This window comes from Dasypus novemcinctus, chromosome 9, assembly GCF_030445035.2.
Source record: "Dasypus novemcinctus isolate mDasNov1 chromosome 9, mDasNov1.1.hap2, whole genome shotgun sequence".
In the NCBI taxonomy this organism is placed as follows: Eukaryota; Metazoa; Chordata; class Mammalia; order Cingulata; family Dasypodidae; genus Dasypus; species Dasypus novemcinctus.
In genome coordinates this window covers 12,809,404-12,831,288 of record NC_080681.1, presented here as the reverse complement: position 1 = coordinate 12,831,288, position 21,885 = coordinate 12,809,404, and the positions used below count along the sequence as shown (strand labels likewise).

The following is a 21,885-nucleotide window of genomic DNA, read 5'->3' as shown; positions in this document are numbered from 1 at the left end:
ATAGAACTATTATGCCTCTAGCAGTGGAAAAAATTGTATCATTGATGTGGAGACAGTGGCCACAGTAGTTGCTGAGGGCACAGAGAGGAAAGAAGAGAGGTGATATGGGGGCATTTTCAGGACTTGGGGTTGTTCTAAATGATATTGCAGGGACAGATACAGGGCATTATATATCCAACCATAACCCACTGAATGTACTGAGAGAGAGTGTAAACTACTATCCATGTGGTGCAGCAGTGCTCCAGAATGTATTCACCAAATGCAATGAATGTGCCACAATGATGAAAGACGTTGTTGATGTGGGAGGAGTGGTGAAGGAGGGTTAGGGTGTGGGGTGTGTGTGTATATATATATATATATTTTTTTTTTAAAGATTATATTTTAAAGATTTCTCTCCCATTCCCCCCCCCCCAAGTTGTCTGTTCTCTGTGTTTATTTGCTGCGTGTTCTTTTGTTCGCTTCTGTTGTTGTCAGCGGCACGGGAATCTGTGTTTCTTTTTGTTACGTCATCTTGTTGTGTCAGCTCTCCATGTGTGTGGCGCCATTGGGCAGGCTGAACTTTCTTTCACACTAGGTGGCTCTCCTTACGGGGTGCACTCCTTGTGCATGGGGCTCCCCTATGCAGGGACACGCCTACGTGGCACAGAACTCCTTGTGCGAATCAGCACTGCACGTGGGCCAGCTCCACATGGGTCAAGGAGGACTAGGGTTTGAACCGCGGACCTCCCATGTGGTAGACAGACGCCCTAACCACTGAGCCAAGTCTGCTTCCCTCTTATATTTTTTTATGTAACATTTTTGGTGATCTATGTATCTTTAAAAGAAGACAATTAAAAATTTTTTTTTTAATTTTAAAAAATGTTATACATATATATGCTGCAGGAGGTACTCCCTCCCCCATTTTGAGGTAGTCTAAGGTTAGGTGTTTATTTGGGGAATCTATTGTTATTAGTCCTTATTAGCATTTAGAGGTTTGAGAGTTTAGGTAAAGGAACAGAGGGCAAACACGTGGACTCTAGATGTTGGAAAGTTATCCCTGCTATGTGATATTAAAGATACAACATTTAGCTTGTCAGTAGGGGGCGGCAGAGTGCAAGGCAGCTTTACAGTCTTGGGGTGCACAATTCATGGTGTCAAGCATCACATAATGAAGGATTAGGGGCCTTTGGTAAAGCAGTCTCTCATTTTTGCCAGGTTTGTATATTGATGTTTCTCCTTCTCATTTCTCAAGGAAGGCAGCACCTGGGTTTATTAGACGCCTAACGAATAGGGGAGGCTCTGGTTTATTGGGGTGACAGCAACAGTGGGTGACCCTTAGGGGTATTCTGGTTTATTGTCATCTCCATTGGCGAATTCATGGGTGGTGGCTATGTGTCTTCTGAGGCAGGGCCATCTCCAATGGAAACTCATGCTGGGGTAATGTCTGGGTGAAGTGGAGACCAAAATGGGGTAGTTATCCCTGCCAAATGGTCATCCGTAAAGGATGGGGGATTTTCTCATGGGCCTTTATTTATTTACTTATTTTTATCCCCCACCCCCACCTCATCTGTCTTCTTATCTTCTTTAGGAGGCACCAGAAACCAAACCTAGGACCTCCCCTGTGGGAGGCAAATGCCCAACTGCTTGAACCACTTCTGCTTCCTGCTGATTGGGTCATCTGCTGGTTGCAGCGTCTGCTGATTGCAGCATCTGTTCATTGGGTTGCCTGTTCCTTGTGGCAGTTGCAGCGTCTGCTGGTTGCAGAGTCTGCTTGTCTTCTTCAGGAGGCACTAGGAACCGAATCCTTGACCTCCCATTTGGGAGACAGGCACTCAATTGATTGAGTCACATCTGTTCCCTCTCATGGGCCAATACCCCTGGGCATTGGGCAGCTCTAGTCATGATATCTCTGTAGGCTTCTGTAGAATGGTTGTCATTAAAGAGCTCACACCTAGCAAAGGCTTTGGCTTATGTGTTCCCACACAGTCCCCTGCACTTTTCTCCACAGAAAGAATAAGTTTTGTCTACAGTTATATGATAATTGGGCATTAAGTTTTTGCAATCTAAGTTCTCATTCTAAATAATATGTCCAGCAGGCCGGGGTAGAGGACAATTAGCCATGCAGGCTTGATTTGATTATACTCATGAGGCCATTGGTGCTGTGTGATCTTATTTAGGTTATGTCTGGCTCAAGAATCATTTATATATTGGCTCCAGAGGACCCATTTGGCTCATTCTATATCTGGTGTTTGCCAGCCCGATGTTGTGCTTTGTATAGGTAATAAGCACTCATGGAAGGGAAAAAGTAGGGTTTTTTTTTTAATAGAATTGGTATCCACCAGACATAGGGTTTTGTTTTGTTTTTGTTTTGTTTTGTTTTTCACCTCTAAAGGTAACCCAAATTGTTCCACTGCTCGGTTTGGGAAAAATAATTGCTTCCTGGTGGTTTGGCAGGGATGGGAAGTGGTTCTATGTAATCAATCGGACAATGAGAAAGGGTTTATCCACCCCCATGTCCCACCCCATGGAACATGAGCCTGTCTATGGAATGCCAATGTTTGGTTTTAGAGCATAAGTCACAGCCTTTAGTAACTATTTGGGCTAGTGATGGGCCTACAGGCAACCACTCTGTATGTGCTCACTCCACCAGGGCAGGGGGGCCTCTGAGGCCTGCAGTGCTAAGGCCCAGACCGTTGGTAGGGGTGCTTAGGGGGCCTTAGCAGGCAGCCTCTGAGGGACCCATTGGAAATGCTATGTAGGAATGAGTTTTAGGTAGTTTATGGCAGTGTATACTGGTGTGGTGAGTTCCACGTGTGTGGAAATGGGTAAAGCTGTTAGCTATTATCAAATGTAGAGTCCCCTCTGCCCTCCCCCCCACCCCCGCAAGAAGGCCCTTCTTGTATGAGAAAATTCTTCTGTTTCCATTGGCCTGACCCCCCTGCCAGCCCTTTGGCCACTGCTCAAGAATCACTGAAGATTTGGATATTGGAAACTGGCAGCTCAGAGCATCCTGGAGGCTAACTGGACTGCCTTCAACTCTGCAAACTTTGTAGACTTCATACAGCCATCTTGGGTACTGCGTGTTTGAGGCTGGGTCATATGCCATGACCCTCCAGCAAGCTGTGTCATGTACAGTGATAGCACTGCCATCAGTGAGATATACTGACTCCTTTCCATGTCAGACTCCCCACTTGGCTGGAGGCGGGGGCAACTGGGGCACCATCACCAGCATCTCAAGATCCAAGGACAAAAGGTTGCGCATGGGGGAAGCCACATCCTCCTGTAATTTGGTAAGGCCCTGTTTGTCAGGTTTAGCCCTCACCGGTAGGTTCTACTTCTACTTGGCCAGTGAGGCTTTAGCGGTCATGCTGAGCTCCTGCTGGAAATTCTCTCACCCATGGAATTAGGGGTATGTGCATGCACAGATTGACTGGTTGTGGTCTTCTAAGCATCTCCCTTTTTAGAAGAGCCCAATAGGCAGCCAGAATTTGCCATTGTAATGGAGTATCCTGGGCTGGCAGTGAACTTTGTGTATCTTTTGTCTGAATGCTCAAAGAAATGCTATCCATTGTAGCATTTCAATCTTTTAAAGTAAAAATTGGGCTTCATTAATTGTCACTGGCCAGTTGCCTTGACAGTAATACCCACTATGGATGGGTATGTCTTTTTTTTAAAAAATACTATAAATATTTGCATCATTAGGGTAAGGATTCGGAGTTTTTAGGGATACCAGCCAAATGTCTCATTTTCTTTGATGAGAGTGGCAATGCAACTTAAAGAGTCTCAGCAATCAATCTGCCCTTTTCCTTGTCCCCTTGGAAAAAAATCTTTAAGTATGGTTTGAATCACAAATCAAGTAAGATTTCGAGTTTCAGTGTCCAATTTGGGCTTCCTTTTGAGGCCCTGCTTGATGTTATGCGTGGTGATAGGGAAAATTCGTGATTACTGCTAGGAAAGATTTGTGGATCCTGCCAACTAGACTCATAGGCAGCCAGTTATCGTTTTCTCTCTCTCATGTGGCATGTGTTCACTAGCACATGCTGTTGGGATCATCGTTTTCTCCTCTCTCATGGGGCTTGTGTCCACTAGCAAATGGTACAGGGATCATCATTCTCTCTCTCTCATGGAGCATGGGCCATGTGTTCACTAGCACATGGTACTGGGATCATCATCCTCTCTCTCTCTCTCTCTCATGGGACGTGTTCACTAGCACATGGTGCTGGGATCATCGTTCTCTCTCTCTCTAATGGGGCATGGGGCATGGGGCATGTGTTCACTAGCATACGGTGCTGGGATCATTGTTCTCTTTCTCTCATGGGCATGGGGCAGTGTTCACTAGCACATGGTGCTGGGATCATCATTCTCTCTCTTATGGGGTATGGCACATGTGTTCACTAGCACATGGTCCTGGGATCATCATTCTCTCTCTTATGAGGCATGGGGCATATGTTCACTAGCACATGTTGGTGGAATCATCATTCTCTCTCTCTCTCATGGGGCATGGGGCATGTGTTCACTAGCACATGGTGCTGGGATCATTAGGCAGAACCCCAAACCGTAGGAGCGTGTCACCCGGACTTTGATAGGCTGATAAGAAGCAGCCCTGAGTAGGGTCCTTGCTCATTTCTTGAGTGTCTCACAAATCTCAATCAACTTAGAAATTTATTCTGGTATCTTAAGGGGTGCTGGCAGAATGTGCTCATGCACCTTCTTCCCCCACCTCTTAAAGGGTCAACTGTTTCATACCAGGTGTTGGATCTTCTACAGCCCATGGGCTCAGGGCGACAAACAATGACAGCAGTAGAGAGAGCAGCAACGTAAAGGTCATTGACCCTGGCAGTAACATTGCACGAGGAGGGCCATTACGCTTCCGTGGAGGGGGTGCCCCTCAAGCTAGGGGTGGGGTTAAGCCCTGGGCACACGGTCCACAGCACAGTGATTGGAGTCTCGCACAGTTGTCTCCTAGCTGCTGAGGTCCAGGCACTAGTTCTAGCCTCTTCCTTGCTGCCACTTGCATTTAGCCCTAGTTGCCTCACATAGGAGTCAAAACTAGGATCTGCTCACTGCACCACTTGTTTTGAATTAAATTGGGTTTTAGATTTGGATCCAGGCGAAGTTCAGGTGTGACACAATGGGGAAACTGAGGCCATAATACTTAAGGAAAGCAATGTGTTACTCACAGGGCCCAGAGAGAGACGGGTGCCATTAGGGGTCAACAAGAAGCTCTAAACCTGGGGTCCTTAACACAGGGTCTGGGAGCTTGAATTGAAATAAAATTTAAAGAAAACAACATTGTTCTTGTGGGGACATGTTGGAGCAGGTGTGATACATTTATTAACTAATACTCAGTATAGTGTGGGCTTAGTAAGGGGTCCATGGTTTTCACCTGACTAGCAAAGGGGTACGTGGAACAAAAAAGGTTAAGAACCCCTGCTCTATAGACTCTGGTGACTCAACCAGCAGACTGGAAGGAGGGCAAGAGGGACCCGTGAGCCTGTGCTTTTATTGTGGTCCAAGGCGGAGGGTAGTTGATTTCCAGTGGGAATCAAGTATTGGTTAAAGCAAGCATAGGAAAGGGGGTGGATTGGGGGATCCAAGGCGGTGGGGTGGTTAGCTTACCATTTGCGACCACCTCTGGATTTTGAATGAGGGGTGTGGGTGGTGTGGGTATTGACCGCAGTTGTGGGTTTCGGCTCTGCAGGAATTTATGGCTTTCCCACATGGAAGCTGAGTTTAACTGGGCCAAAGGTCAATGTTGAGGCAAGCGGGTTAGTCAAAGTAAGACCGACACAGAGGCAAGCACACATTTTGGTAGTTAAAACAGACCTATAATCAGTTATGTTTTGCTGAAATTTTTCAGATTTTTGTCTTCCACATTTTAAGTTTTTCCTTTTCATTATGTTTCCAATTTCTTAGGCATAATTTGAAAAAAATTGCCTGAAGTTACTTAGACATATTGTTAATATTTTTATCACTTGGTCAAGATTTATGTCAATGCCTGAAAATACTCAGACAAATCAAAATGGTATTAATTACTTTAATTTCTTAAAATACATAAAAACTTCATATAAAAACTTTTGAAAATGTTGATACTACGACCTAACCTCTAAATAGTTCACTATTAGATTTTCAAAAGCAATGACTATTTAAAAGACACGAGGCAACAATAAAATACCAAAGAACTTTCATATATTTATGAGGACATAATTAGTAGCAAGCTAGTCAAACAAAATCGACAAATCTGTTTTTACACTTTGCATGTATGTTGAACTCTGCTTCATAATTGAGACATCTTTTGTTCAAGTATTTTATATCTAACATTAAATTACATTTTCTAAATATTTTTGTAAAGAAATGAAAAATGCCACAAACCACTTTATTTGTCAGTCATATACCATAAAGTAAAACGCAACCAACTGAATTTATCAATGTTTCCACTAATCCAATGTGACTTTTAGACATTTTTCTATATAATTTATTCTAATTCATTCATGCAGATTGGAGAAAACTGATTATGAGTTGTTTTCAACTTTAAAATTGTCCCTCCTTTCCTGCAAATCTGCTGCTAAAGTAAACAATGATGCAATGTGCTTTTTCAGGGCCCCAAAGCAATCTGTAACTTTAATTTCCCAAATACCAATTTCAAATTTCTGCCAATATAAACAAAAAAACTCAAATGGCCAAAAATCATAGTTAGCAGGCAGGAAAATGCATGAGATGACGATTTTAACTAAAACTTTATTATTATTTTTGCTTGTCCCCTCCCAAGTTATCAGTACTCTTTAGACTGGCATTAAAAATACACAACTACAGAGTTCAGATTTTCTCAGAAACATAATTACATGAAAAATAAATAAGTTTATCACTTTTATGGTTTAATTGGCTCTTAACTATTTTCAGGGGAGGGAAATCCCAGGCATTTTATATTCTTTAAGAAACTGGTATTTATAAATGAATGACCATGTGTTCAATTAAATCTTGAAGAAACCTAGAGAATTTTTTTTTCTCTAAACGTGCATTGCAGTTATGCATGAAAATTACTGTTCATACAGTGAAAGGATGGAATGGTAAAGACAGATTCAATCTCCTCTAAGTGTACAGTTGTAAGCTTTCTGAATGGAAAAAGTAAAAATAAAAACATGACACTGACAATCATCTAAAGGAAAAAAGAACCAAAACAAACAAAAAAAAAAAACCAAAAAAACAAAAAGCTGAACAAGGATATCTCCTCTTAAAAAAGGAGAAAATTGTTATCAAACACAAAAATGAGAATTGCAGATTTGTAAATCACTCATTATGCTTTGTCTTCAAATACAAACAAAAAATGGAAGGAGGGACTCAAGATCATTTAGAATTGAGGCAAGTCTATACAGAAATGGAAAGAGTTAGAACGATTTCACCTCATGAAGGAAATGACTGACATGAAATTTAACAAGTCTTCATGCCTATAATAAAATATATTAATGCAAAAAATGCTAAAAGTCTGGATTTTTCCTTTTAAGTTTATAATAAACTACCAAACTTGTTTAATGGATGCACTTCTACAAGCCTTCTCTGTTTAGTCCAACATGCTATAAAGTACACACATACATGAGAATCATACATCTCATTCAAACTAGTGATGTGCCTTTTATAAATTTTGTTTCCATCATAAGAAACTTAAGACCTTTCTATTGGTACATTTTAGAAAGCTTTTGAGTTTTTAATAAAAATATTACCTAAAAAGAAGTCTTGATTTTTAAATGAATCTTTTTAGTACTGTGGAATGATGGGTTTAATTTAACTCTTGAAACATAATATAGTAATTGCATTGTACTGCTTAAACTAATTCACAGCTGTAGGAAAAAGACTTATTAGAAAAATACAGCCAACATGAGACTGTTACAGTTATGAGCACTGAAATACTAGAAATCAGGGTATGAAAAATAAGATGATTTGTCAGCAGTGGCCATTCATTATTTTGCTTTTAGGAACCTGGAAGAAATTGTCTTCTTGGAGCTTCAAATGTTCTGGTAGTTCTAGTCGTTTCTTAGCTTCCTTAATATCACCTTGGACTTCCGAAACAAGTGATTCTAAATCCACGTTCTCTTCTGGTCTGAGGTAGCCAACGATCGCCACATTAAGGATCTCCCCGTGGAAGTCCTCTTTGAAGGCATGCATATCCTGAGTTTTCGTGGACTTTTCCTTATTCTTGTAATAGGGGTTCCATCCTGTGCTCACCACCATCTTATGGACGTGTCCAATTGCACTTCCGCCACGGGCGCGACCATAATAAATGCCAGCTGCAAGACTGACGACTACAGTGCGGACGCCGGCTGCTTGCAGCCGCGACGGGGCCCCGCCCCACCAGCCGCGGAGGAAGTCGGGCAGGTACCTCAGGGCGCCACCCGCGGCGGCGCCTCCGGCGGGGTCACGGTCTAGGCGGTGCCCGGATCCTCCCGGTCCAAGCGGGGACAGGGTGGGAGCTCGGCCACTGGGCCGCGGGCACAACGGGCCGGGTGGCTCCGGTAACGCGCCGCGGGGGCTCTCCCCCCCAGCCCCCCCCCCCCACCGCCGCTGACCCAGCAGAGGCTACCGGGCAACTCCGGGGTAGCGTTTCAGGCCTCCGGAACCGCAGCGGCAGCGGCGCGGGAGGACGTGAGCGCGCGGCGGCCGGGAACGCGACGTCGGCCGCCCGCGGCGTGGACGAGGCGGCCGTACGGCACCGCCTCATTGGGCTTTGATTTCCTCTTCTCCAGCAATTTGCTAAAATCCCAGCCACTTGACAGCTTGGAACTCTGATCTCTACTTCTCCGTGCCAGTATGACCGTGCTTTGTCCATATGTCCCCAATTGGAAAAATCTCTCTGCAAATAGGTCAGGATAAGTCTGGATCTCTCCTTACGTGCCTGCCTTCTATCACGGATTATAATCCTTCATATCTTGATTTCGTTGGTTGCTGCCCTCCAACAATTGTTTTTTTTTTTTTTCAGATTTTTTATTATATAGATATAGACGTATGATATAGATTTTGGGAGGCAAGAAGATTAAATACAAAATAAGCTACTCTATCCTGGTCGGAAATGGAATGTTTCTCAAAAGCACCCACTGAATCTTTAATTTTGATATTTTTACTTTTTTTTCCCTAGGATATCTTGTTTCTTTTCAACTGTATTTAATTGTCTATGTTTTTTTATAGATGTATGTATTTTATAACTTTTGTTTAATTTCTGTAAACAGAAAATGTATTTCTTTTATAGCTTAACTTTGGTTATTTCATTGTCTAAAATAACTGTGTATTTTATTCTGCTATCCGTCATTTTATTGTGATGTCCGAATGTTCACATTCTTTTTTCTTGGAAAGTTATGTGTTAATTTTGAGTCCTTTATATAAGTTGCTTTCCTCCATAGAGAATTTAAATTTACCTTTAAAACGTAAAATAATTTTTTCGAGGTATAACTTACATACAGTAAAAATAGAATCATTTAGTATACTAATCAGCAAATTTTGACTTATTTATATACCCAAGTAGAACATTTCCAGTACCACAGAAGACTCTATCTTGTATTCTGACAGTTAATACATCACTGCTAAGGATATACAATTTTCAGACATTTATCACCATGGATTAGTTTTGTCTGTTCTTGACTTTTTAAAAAAATGTATTGAACCATAACATTCACAAGAACATACATAAACAGAAAGTGTATAGTAATAGTTGTGAACTTACAAAACAAACATATATAACATCATCCAGGGCTCTCATAGCTCACCCTACCACCAATACCTTGCAATGTTGTTAAACATTTTTAACTAATAAAGAGCATCCTCAAAATATTTAACTAATAACTAAAGAGCATCCTCAAAATATTTCTACTAATATTCTAATATTTTCCCCCAACCCATCCTATTATTTTTTATATCATTTATATATGAACATACATAAACAATAAATGTATGGTAAAAGTTGTGAACCTACAAAGCAAACATGCATGACATCATACAGTGGTCCCATACATCAACCCTCCACCAACACCTTGCATTGTTGTAAGACATTTGCTACAAATTATGAAAGAATATTGTCAAAATATTACTACTAATTATAGTCCTTATCTTACATTATATTATATATATTATATTATATTATATTATATTATATTATATTATATTATATTATATTATATTATATTATATTATATTATATTATATTATATTATATTATATTACATTCCCAACCCACCCTATTATTATTTTTTAAATATATTTTTATGACAGAAGTTGTAAACTTACAAAACAATGATGCACATGTGAAGAATTCCCAAACAACACCCCTCTATCAACACACCACACCATTGTGGAACATTTTTTACAGATTATGAGATAATATCTGATTATTACCAGGTACATAGTGTATATACATTTGGCATACATTTTCAATACTACCCCATTATCAACACAGTACATCTTGGGCATAGATGCAAAAATATTACATTATGACTGCTAACCACAGTCCATAGGTCACTCCAGTTGTATTTTTCCCATTCTTCTCCTCATTCCCACTACCCTCCAAGAATGATGTACATTTGCTCTAGCTCACAAAGGACACTCGTGCATCTGTACCATCAACCATGATTCCCCTCCACCTTTTGGTTTACTGTGCTATTCAGTCCCTAGATTATTCTCTACAATTCTGTCAATTGGCATTTACATCCCTAGACTACCATTTTCAGCCACATCCCCATTTATAAATCAGCTGTTACTCACTGTAAGGTGTAACCATCAGCTCTGTACATTTCTACACTTTTACAGTAAAACTAATTAAAACTTCTTCATACATTCTGTTCTCTGGTGAATTATATTCTAGTTCTTAACTCCGTGAGTTTACTCATTATATTTACTTCATAATAAAAAATTCAATATTTGTATGATTGTGCATGGCTTGCTTCTCTCAATATAATGCCCTCCAGGTTCATCCACATTGTCATATGTTTCATGACTTTTTTTTTAAGTATGGGGCTGGGGATTGAACCTGGGACCTTGGATGTGGGAGGCCTGTGCTCAACCACTGAGCCATATAGGCTTCCCTAAGTTGGTTTTATCATTTGTTTGCTTGTTTGTTTTTGTGTTGTTGGGCTGCACTGGGAACCGAATCCAGGACCTTTATGTGGGAAGCAGGTGATCTGTTAATTTGGTGTATTCCATTGTTTGATTTTCTTATATGAACTATCCTTACATACCAGGGATGAAACCCACTTGATCATGGTGTATAATTTGTTTGATGTATTGTTAAATATGATTAGCAAGTTGTGCTTTTTGTTGTTGTTGTTGTTGTTGTTGAGGATTTTAGTATCCAGCTTCATTAGGTCTGTAGTTCTTTTCTTGTGGTCTTTGTGTGACTTTGCTTTTAGGGTGATGTTGACATCATAGAATGAGTTAGGCAATGTTCCACTTCTCTTTTTGGAAGAGTTCAAACAGGATTAGTGTTATTTCTTTCTGGAATGATTGGTATAATTCACCTGTGAAGCCATCTGGTCCTGGCTCTTCTTAGTTGGGAGGTTTTGATGACTAATTCAATCTTATCCCTTGTCACTGGTTTACTGAGTTGATCAATTTTTATTCTTTCTTCAGTGTAGGCTGTTTGTGTATTTCTAGAAATTTGGCTATTTCATCTAAGTTATCCATCTTATTGGCATACAATTTTTCAATGTATCCTCTTATGAGTCTCCATATTTCTTTGTGATAAGTGGTGATGTCACCTCTCTCATTTTTACTTTTGTTATTTGCATCTTCTCTCTTTTTTCCTTTGTTAATCTAACTAAGGGTTTGTCAATTTTATTAATCTTCTTAAAATAACAGCTTTTGGTTTTGTTAATTTTTCTAGTGTTTTTTTAATTCTCAATTTCATTTAGCTCTGTTCTAATCTTTGTAATTTCCTTCTTTCTGCTTGCTTTGGGATTGGTTTGTTGTTATTTTCCTAATTCTTCCATGTGTGCAGTTAGGTCTTTCTTCTTTTTTAATATGGCCACTTATGGCTATAAATTTCCCTCTGAGCACTGCTTTTGCTGCATCCCATAGGTTTTGATATCTTTTGTTCTCATTTTCATTCATTTCAAAGTACTTACTGATTTCTTTTGCAGTTTCCTCCTTGACTCACTGAATGTCTAAAAGAGTGTTGTTTAACTTGCATATCTTTGTATCTATTCTGGTTCTCTGCCCCTTACTAATTTCCAGCTTCATTCCATTGTGTCAGAGAAATTACTTTGTATAATTTCAATCTTTCTAAATTAGTTGAGACTGGTTCTGTGACCTAGCATGTAGTCTATCCTGGAGAATGATCCATATCACTTGTGAAGAATAGATATTCTGCTATATTTGGGTGTAATGTTATGTATTTGTCTATTAGGTCTATATCCTCTAACATATTATTAAAAGTCTCTGTTCCTTTATTGACCCTCTGTTGAGGCATTCTGTTTAATGGTGATAATGGTGTATTAAAGCTATGCAATATAATTGTAGAGGCATCTATTTCTCCACTTAGTTTTTTCCATTGTATTTTGGGGCACCCTGCTTAGGTACATAAATGTTTATGATTGTTCTTTGTTCTTGATGTATTATTCATTTTATTAATATATTACGGCCTTCCTTGTCTCACAGTAGTTTTGCATTTAAAGTCTATTTTGTCTGATACTAGTATAGCTACTCCCACTCCTTTATTTTTTTGGTTATTTGCATGTAAAATTGTTTTCCAACCTTTTACATGCAACCTTCTTGCATCTCTGGGTTTAAGGAGTTTCTTGTAGACAGCATATAGATGGGTCATATTTCCTTACCCATTCTGCTAATCTGCGCCTTTTGATTGGAGAGTTTAATCCATTAACACTCAATATTATTACTGTCAAGGAAGTACTTACATTAGTCACTTTTTCTTTAGGTTTATATATGTCATATTTTCTTTTTATCTTTTTTGTTTTTCTTACTAATAACTTTCCTTTCTACATTATCCTTTAACTCTCTTTATTTTTTTTCTTTCAACCTGCAGAACCCCCTTTAGTATTTTTAATATTTCTTGGAGCACAGGTTTCTTGTTGACACACTCTGTTAATTTCTATTTATCTGTGAATATTTTGAAGTTTCCCTCATTTTCGAATGCCAGCCTTGCTGGGTACAGAATTCTTACCTAGCATTTTTTTTCTTTTAGCACCTTATCTATGTCATACCACTGCCTTCTCACCTCCATGGTTTCAGAGGAGAAGGCAGTGGTTAATCTTATCAAACTTCCCTTGTATGCGATGGATCTCTTTTCTCTTTCTGCTTTCAGTATTTTTGGTCTTGAGTATTTGACAATTAGATAAATTTGAATTTCAAGGTAGGCCTGTTAGGATTTATACTGTTTGGAGTTCCCTGTACTTCCTGGACATGTATGTCCATGTCCCTCAAAATATTTGTGGAATTTTTAGCCATTATTTTCTCTAACACTCTTTCTGCCATCTGTCCCTTCTCTTCTTCCTCTGGGATGCTTGTAATGTGTATGTTTGTGAGTTTCATGTTGTCATTGAATTCCCTGCATCCCTGCTGAATTTTTTCTTTCCATCTATCTGTTATATTATCTGTCCAAGGTCAGATGTACTAACTTCGACATCACTAATTCCTTCCTCTGCCTATTCAAATCTGCTGTTATGTGCTTCCAGCATATTTTTTATTTCTTGAATTGTGCTGTTCATCACCATCAAATTCATTATCTTTTTAATGCATGTTTGCAATGTCTTCAGTATTTTCCCCCAGTATCTTCTTAATATCCTTTATTCTTCCTTCACGTCATTAAGTCAATTCATGATATTTGTTTGGATATCCTTGATTTGTTGTTGCATGTTCTGCATCTCCTCCTGTTTTTCTGTTCATTCATTAAACTGGACCATGTCTCCCTGCTTCTTAGTATGGTTTGTAATTTTTGACTGGTGTCTAGGTATCTGTTTATCTTGATGGACTTATTCAGATGGTTAGCTTCTCTTTGTACTCTAGAGTTTTATTTTGTTTAGTGTTAAAGTTCCTCTTTGATACTTGGTCCCACTTATTCTATATCATTGTAGTTGTCCGTGTTCCCTTTTTAAAATATTAAGACCATAGAAAAGGAATGAGAAAAGAAGAATAGTAATAATAAAAAAATATAAGAAAGGAACCATAAAAGAGCCAGGAAAAAGATAACAAAAGTGACAAATCATAAAGAATATAAAGGAATTAGAATTTAAAAGATGGAATAAAAAAAATGAAACCAGAAAAAAAAATTAGAATAAAGTAAAAGACCAGAAGGAAAGATGAGAAGAGGATAGAGGGAGAGAGGAAAAAGGACCAAACAAGAGAAGGTGTAATGAAAGGAAAAAATGGAAGAGAGAAAAAAGAAAGAAAATAAATCAAGAAATTAAGGATAATGAATACGGAAAAGAAAAAAAGGAAACAAAGAAGGGTGGGGGGGTTGGCATTCCAGGATAAACAGACTTCCCTCTTAGGTCCCTAGCAACCACCTCAGGCTGCCGGTCCTCATCAGTCAATCACCCTTCAGCCTGCCCTTTACAGGTAAGATACCTAGATTTAGCAAATAAAATAAAGAAAAAAATAAAGATAACAATAATAATTTAAAAATATAAAAAATAGACCAAAAAACCTAAAGCAAACAAAAAATCTCTGTCTATAAGTCACAAGGTGCCAGCTGGATGTCCAACAACCTGCTGAATCACTCTCTATATGCTTTTCCTTATGAGGTGTCAGGAATTGAATCAGGGACCTAGGATATGTGAAGCAGGCATTCTTTTACTGAGCTACACTGACTCCACAGTTTAGGTAGGCTTCTGAAAGCTTATCTGCTGCTCCCCACCCTCTTTTCCCTCAGGTGAGTTGGGCTTCTAACAGTTTGCCAATTTGCTCTCCTGGCTGGTTAGGTGCCTGTCTGCCTATGCCCTCACTGACCTAGTTCCTCTTTCTCCCAGGGTGGTTGGGTGTTACAACATTCTGCCTGATCAGATCCACCCTTTTCTCTCCTGGGGCTGCTTCAGTGCTCGCTGGGGTCTTTTTTGGGATTCAAATGGGTCTCAGCTGGCCAAACTCACTGACGAGAAACCACTCTCCAATCTCTACCAAACGCGTCTTCCTCCCAGGGAGGAGAACGTTCTTTCCCCACTCAGTTGGCTGCAGTGAGCCAGGGTTTTTACTGAGGCTATTCACCTTGAGGGTGGGGTATATGTGCCATTCCCGAACTCAGGGGCAAGTAACTCATGATTTTCATTTGGTCTCTTTGTCTTTCTGTCCCTCTTCCTCCTGAATGATGCACAGCACTCTCCTGGTCTGCAGATCCCCAAAGCAGCTACCTTGGACATGTTTTGCCATTCCTCTGTGTTGTTTTGCTCTTTGGTCCTGGCTTTATGTTTAGTTCTTTGATCCACTTTGAGATGATTCTTGGGAATGAGATAGGGGTCCTCTTTCATTCTTTTGGTTGTGGATATCCAGTTCTCCCAGCACCTGTTGTTGAAGAGAAAAGTGAACTTGGTAGGTTTATAAAAAATCAGTTGACCAGAGAGATGTGGGTCTATTTCTGAACTCTCAGTATGATTCTCTTGATCAATGTGTCTATCTTTATGCCAATACCATGCTATTTTGACCAAAGTAGCTTTATAATACACTTCAACAACAGGAATCATGAGTCCTCAGACTTTACTCTTCCTTTATTTATTTTTGGCTATTCAGGTCCCATTTCCCTTCCAAATAAATTTGGTGATTGCCTTTCCTATTTCTGTAAAGTAGGCTGTTGGAATTTTCATTGGGATTACATTGAATCTATAAATCAGTTTTGATAGGATTGACACTTTCACAATATTTAGCTTTCCAATCCATGAACATGGAATGTCTTTCCATTTGTTTAGGTCTTCTTTGATTTCTTTTAGAAGTGTTTTGTAGTTCTGAATACAGGTTCTTTATATTCCTGGTTAAATTAATTACTAGATATTTGAGTTTTGTTGTTGCTATAATTTTTTATTGGTTTCCTCCTCAGATTGTTCATTACTAGGGTAATTTCTTTTTCTTTACTAATTGCTCTAACTAGAACTTATAGTACAATATTGAATAACAGTGGTGACAGTGGGCATCCTTTTCTTGTTCCCAATCTTAGAGGGAAAACTTTTAACCTCTCCCCACTGAGCATATTTTGGGCTGTGGGATTTTCATATATGTACTTTATTATTTTGAGGAACTTGCCTTCTATTGCTGTCTTTTGAAGTGTTTCTTATCAAGAAAGGATGCTGGATTTTCTCAAATGCCTTTTCTTCATCAGTTGAGAAGATCATTGCATCTTTTCCTTTGATTTATTAGTGTGGTATATTATATTAATTGATTTACTTATGTTTAGACACCCTTATTGTGGTGTATAATCCTTTTAACATGCTGTTGGATTCTATTTGCAAGTATTTTCTTGAGAATTTTTACATCTATGTTCATTAGAGAAATTGGTCTGTAATTTTCTTTACTTGTGGTATTTTTATCTGGTTTTGGTATTGGGGTGATGTTGGCTTAATAAAATGATGTTAATTTTCCCTTCTTTTCAATTTTTTGGGAGAGTTTTAACAGGATTGGTATTAATTCTCAAAATGTTTGGTTAATTTCACCTGCAAAACCCTCTAATCCTAGACCTTTCTTTGTTGGGAGATTTTTTATGACAGATTGTCTCTTCACTTGTGATTGGTTTGTTGAGTGCCTGTATTTCTTGTGGAGTCAATGTGTGGTTTGTGCATTTCTATGAATTTGTCCATTTCCTCTTGGTTGTCTAATTGGTTGGCATACAATTTCTTATAGTATCCTCTTATGATCCTTTTTATTTCTGTTGGGTCAGTCATAATGTTCCCTCTTTCATTTCTGATTATACTTCTTTTTGCATCTTCTTTTTTTGTTGTTGTTAGTCTAGATAAGTGTTTGTCAATTTTATCGATCTTCTCAAAGAATCAGCTTTTGGTTTTGTTGATTTTTCACTACATTTTTGTTGTTGTTGTTCTCAATTTCACTTATTTCTACACTAGTCTTTATTATTTCCTTCTGCTTGCTTTGGGAGTGGTTTGCTGTTCTTTTCCTAGTTCATCCAGGTTTTTAGTTAGGCCTTTGGCTCTAGCAGTTTTTTCTTTTTAAATATAGGCATTTAGGGTTATACATTTCCTGTTTAGTACTGCCTTTGCTGTATCCCATACGTTTTTATAAGTTGTGTTCTCATTTTCATTCATCTTGAGATACCTACTATTTTCTCTTGCAATTTTTTCTTTGACCCACTGATTGTTTAGGGGTATGTTGTTTAGCCTCCATGTATTTGCAGATTTCCCCCTTTCCCATCTATTACTGATTTCCAGCTTCATTCCATTATGATCAGAGAAAATGCTTTGTATAATTTCAGTCTTCTTAAATTTATTGAGAGCTATGTTGTGGCCCAACATGTGGCCTATCCTGGAGGAAGATCCACGAGCACTTGGGAAGAATGTGTAAACTGCTGATTCTGTATATATCTGTCAGGTCCAGCTTATTTATCATTCTGTTCAAGTTCTCTATTTTCTTGTTGATCTTCTGATTTGTTATATCTATTGATGTGAGTGGTGTGTTGAAGTCTATACTCAGTATACTCAGTGCTGTTTTCTCTGAAGTATGTTTGGTGGGGGGTGGGGGGGGCAGGCATGTGTGCCAACAATTGCTGCTGTAGCTTTACTCACAGGAATTTTCCAGTCAAGACTTCTTTCCTTCCTTTGCTCCTCTCTCTTCCAGATGGTGTCTAACCTCCCCCCTGGTGTCCTAAGCCCTAAAATAGTTTTCCAGACAGTTTCTACCTGTCTTCTGGCTATTTTTCTGGGAGAGAAGTGAGGCTTCTGCCTCTTTAATCCTCCATCTCCCCAGAACTCCTCTCATTTCCTTTTACTGTCTTTTTGTAATACTCAGGACTTCTAGGGCTATGTTGAATAGTAGCTATAAGAGCAGATTATATTGTTCCCAACCTTAAAGAGAATTCTTTAAAATTAATTTTCATTAGATATGATGTTTAGTTAGTAATTTTATCAAGTTTAAAAATTTCTTCTTACCCACAGGTTCTATGGTCATGGCAGATGGAGTTCACTGCCATGCCAGTTGGCCCTTCTTTGGAGCTGGTGTTTCTGCATGATGGAGCTGGACTCAGATGGGATCTCTTTTCACAAGCCTTTCTTGCTACTTTACTGGAATTGTCATTGGAGCTGGGGCTTAAGATATATCTAGGGGATCTGAATCTCTGGACTGACAATATGATAGCCAGGCCCTGAGCCTCAACAGACTTCAGCTCCTACACTCTGATTTATTGGACTTACCCCACTCAGCTAACATGGAGTTGAAGAATGTCAACCACCCCACCATGGAGCCTAGAGTGCCTACAACTGAAAGCAGGAGGATTGCATCCAATATCCACATGGAATCTAAACCCCCTCTTGACATAGATGTGGAATGGACACAACCAAGCCAAGGTCCACAGGAAGGAGGAATACAATAAGGATCAGAGTGGACTTAATGATATCCTATTCATGAACTATTGTGGTTAATAATCGAGAAAATGTGGCATTGGTGTGGAAAAAGTGGCCATGGTGGCTGCTGGGTGCAGGGAATGGGAGGAAGAGATGAGATGTGGAGGCATTCTCGGAACTTGGAGTTGTCCTGGGTGGTGCTCCAGGGACAATTGCCGGATGTTGTATGTCCTCCCATGGCCCACTGGATGGAACGTGGGAGAGTGTGGGCTATGGTGTGGAACACAGGACATGGGGTGCAGCGATGCCCGGAGATGTACTCACCAGACGCAATGGATGTGTCATGATGATGGGGGAGAGTGTTACTGGGGGGGGGGGGGGGGGGAGTGGTAGGGTGGGGCGGTGAGGGTGAATGGGGACCTCATATTTTTTTAATGTATTATCTTTTAAAAAATGAAAAAACAAATGTCCTCTTAATTTTAATGGCATCTTATTATACCACCTTTTCATATGGTATTAGCTGTGCCACCATATTACATGACTCCAGAGTGCCTCACAGAAGCTATTGTGCTTTAAAGAGTGTCATTTAGATAGAACCTAATGTGAATGGTGCCACTTGGAGTTGTTCATTGCCAATTCCTGGTGTTGAGTAGGGGTCCATTTTAACTTTTTTCTATGTAATGAGCTAGTTTTCCCAACACCATCTGCTAAACGATCCAACCTTTACATACTTAATTTTTATATACTCAGCTTTATTAAGTTCTCATATATAAGTTCCATATCTACAGAGATTTTTCTTAAGTGCTTTATTTTCTTCTGTTGCTCATTTATATTTTCTTGGACCAATATTATTCTATTTTATTATGGTGAGGTAGTACGCCATAATATCTGGTAAGGGAAATTCCCCCTGGTGCTCTTCTTTTTTGAAGTTGACTTTATTTGTAGATTCTTAACCTTCCCTGTAAATTTTGGAATAAGTAATGATGTGCTAAAACATCCAACTGGAAATTTTATTGGAGTTTTTATAAATTTTTTAATTAGTTTGGGACCAGTTGACTCTTCATAATGTTAATTTCCTCCATCCAAGAGAATGGAAAATCAATTCAGATTAACTAATATGAACTTTATTAGAGTTTAAAATTTTCCTCATAAAGTTCTTGTATCATCTTTATTCTGTTGATCTTTGGATACTTACTATTAGTTTTTATTGCTATTATAAATTGAACCTTAAAAAAACACTTTCTAGTTGGTTATTTCTAATGTAGAGAAACATTATACATAAGCTATTCTTATAACTAGGAAATCTAATATTTCTTGTTCGTTTAGTTTGTTGACTCTGTCATTTTTAAATGATATTTGCAAGTTATTTTATCTCTTCTTTTTGAATCTTTACTATGCATTTCTTTTTCTTTATTCTTGGCATTAGCCAGAACTTCCAACACTCTATTAAATAGTAGCACCCTGCCTTTTTACTTGTTATTAAATAAAATATGCCTAAAATTTCTGTTAAATGTAATATTTGCTATAGGTCTTTTATATATGAAATTTATTGAGATAGAGGAAGTCCTCCTATTTCTAGTTTTATTATCTAGCAGTCTGTAGTGTGGCCACTGGTGACACATTCTCTCAGCTTTCATTTATCTAAAATAACATTATATCACCTTAATTTTTGTGATATATTTTTGTTGGACATAGAAGTCAAGGCTGGCAGTTATTTTTCTTTCAGCACTTTGTAGATATTGTTACATTGTCCTCTGGTCTCTACTCCCCACTGTTTTCTAATAAGACAGTAGTGGTTTTAATTTTTATTCTCTACATTTTATTCTCTACATATATTTTTCTTTTTTAAGTTTTTCAAAAAATCTTTCACTTTTAGCAATTTGACTATGATATGTTGGAATGCATTTTTCTTTATATTTTCAGTGTTTTTTGAAATATATTTTTCTGCCCCTTCTGGGATGCCAAATGAGGCAAAAAGAGAGAAGGAACATGAAGGCAGTGGTCCAAATAAAAAAACATTAACTTGGAAAAAATCTAAACATATCATTAATTATAGTAAATGCAAATGAACTCAATCGTCCAATCGAAGAACAAAAACTGACTCAGGGAAAAATCAAATATGTCCTGATTCAAAGAAAATCACCCAAAATATAGGGCTTTGAAATTAAAAGGAAAAGAGTGTTGAAAGAGAAATCATGAAAACACTAAGCAAGTGAACAATGGTATAACTATACTAATAATAGATAAGATAGAACTTTAAGGCAAGAAATATTACTAGAGATAGAGAAGGTAATTTTATAAATATAAAAGGGCCAATCATATAGGAAGATTTAATAATTCTACATTTATATGAAATGTATAACATAGGTTTGAATTACATAAAGCACAGACTAACAATTTTATGTAAAAAAAGACAAATCCACAATTATGGTGGAAATATTAATACAACTCTCTTTGTAACTAAAAGAGAAGGCAGAGAAAGATAGTAAAGATATAGAAAATTTGGATATTAATGTACATGATACAATTAATATTTATAGAACAATTTACATTATAATTGGAGAATTTTAAATTTTTTTTATTTTAAGAGTAAGTAGAACATTTACCAAAATTCACCAAATGCATAAAGCAGTCTCAATTAAATACAAATGATCTAAATTATTCAGCAAATTCAATAACCATAGTAGAATTTAACAGGAAGTCAATAATAAAAAGATAGCTAGATAATAGCCCAATATTTAGAAATTAAAGAACATACTCCTAAATAACCTGATAGATACTATAACCCATTTTGAACTGAATCTTAAAGAACACATAATATTTCAAAATGTTGGAGTGCTCCTAAAACTCTGCTTAAATTGAAACTTATAGCTTTAAAATGTGTATAATATGATTGGCTGGTAACATTTGAAAAGGTGTTCAATGATATCATCTGTCAGTTAATAATATAATGGAATACCACTGTACATCCACAAGAATGGCTATCATTAAAAAGTCTGACAATACCATTCCTGACAAGGATGTAGATCAAGAGAAATTCTTGCATTTTTCTTATGGAACTTCAAATTAGTAAAACTATTTTGGAAAACTGTTTGGCAGTAGCTTCTTCAGCTGAAAAAGAAACCCTATGAACCAGCAATTCCACATAAATTCACAACAAATGCACATAGTTGTGCAACAAAAAACACGTACAAGAATGTTCATAGTAGAACCATGCACAATAGCTGAAACAATCAAATGTTCAACATTACAATAAAGCAATAAATTGTAAAGTATTCATACAACAAATACTATACAGAAATGATATTTGCTGCTCATAACAGTACAGATGAATATAATAAACAATGTTGAGCAAAAAAGCCAAATATGAAAGAATATTTGGTGTATGATTCCACTTACATGAAGTTCAAACCAGGCAAAA

The 21,885-nt window shown here is 38.1% G+C and overlaps 1 long non-coding RNA gene across 1 annotated transcript; it reads left to right on the top strand.

Moving 5' to 3' along the window:
• The first annotated feature begins 8,256 nt into the window (after window positions 1-8,256).
• On the top strand, window positions 8,257-21,552 carry LOC139439643 (uncharacterized). The gene is made up of 2 exons (XR_011649599.1): window positions 8,257-8,349; window positions 18,060-21,552. It is a non-coding gene; the product is annotated as an uncharacterized lncRNA (long non-coding RNA).
• The last annotated feature ends 333 nt before the right edge of the window (window positions 21,553-21,885 follow it).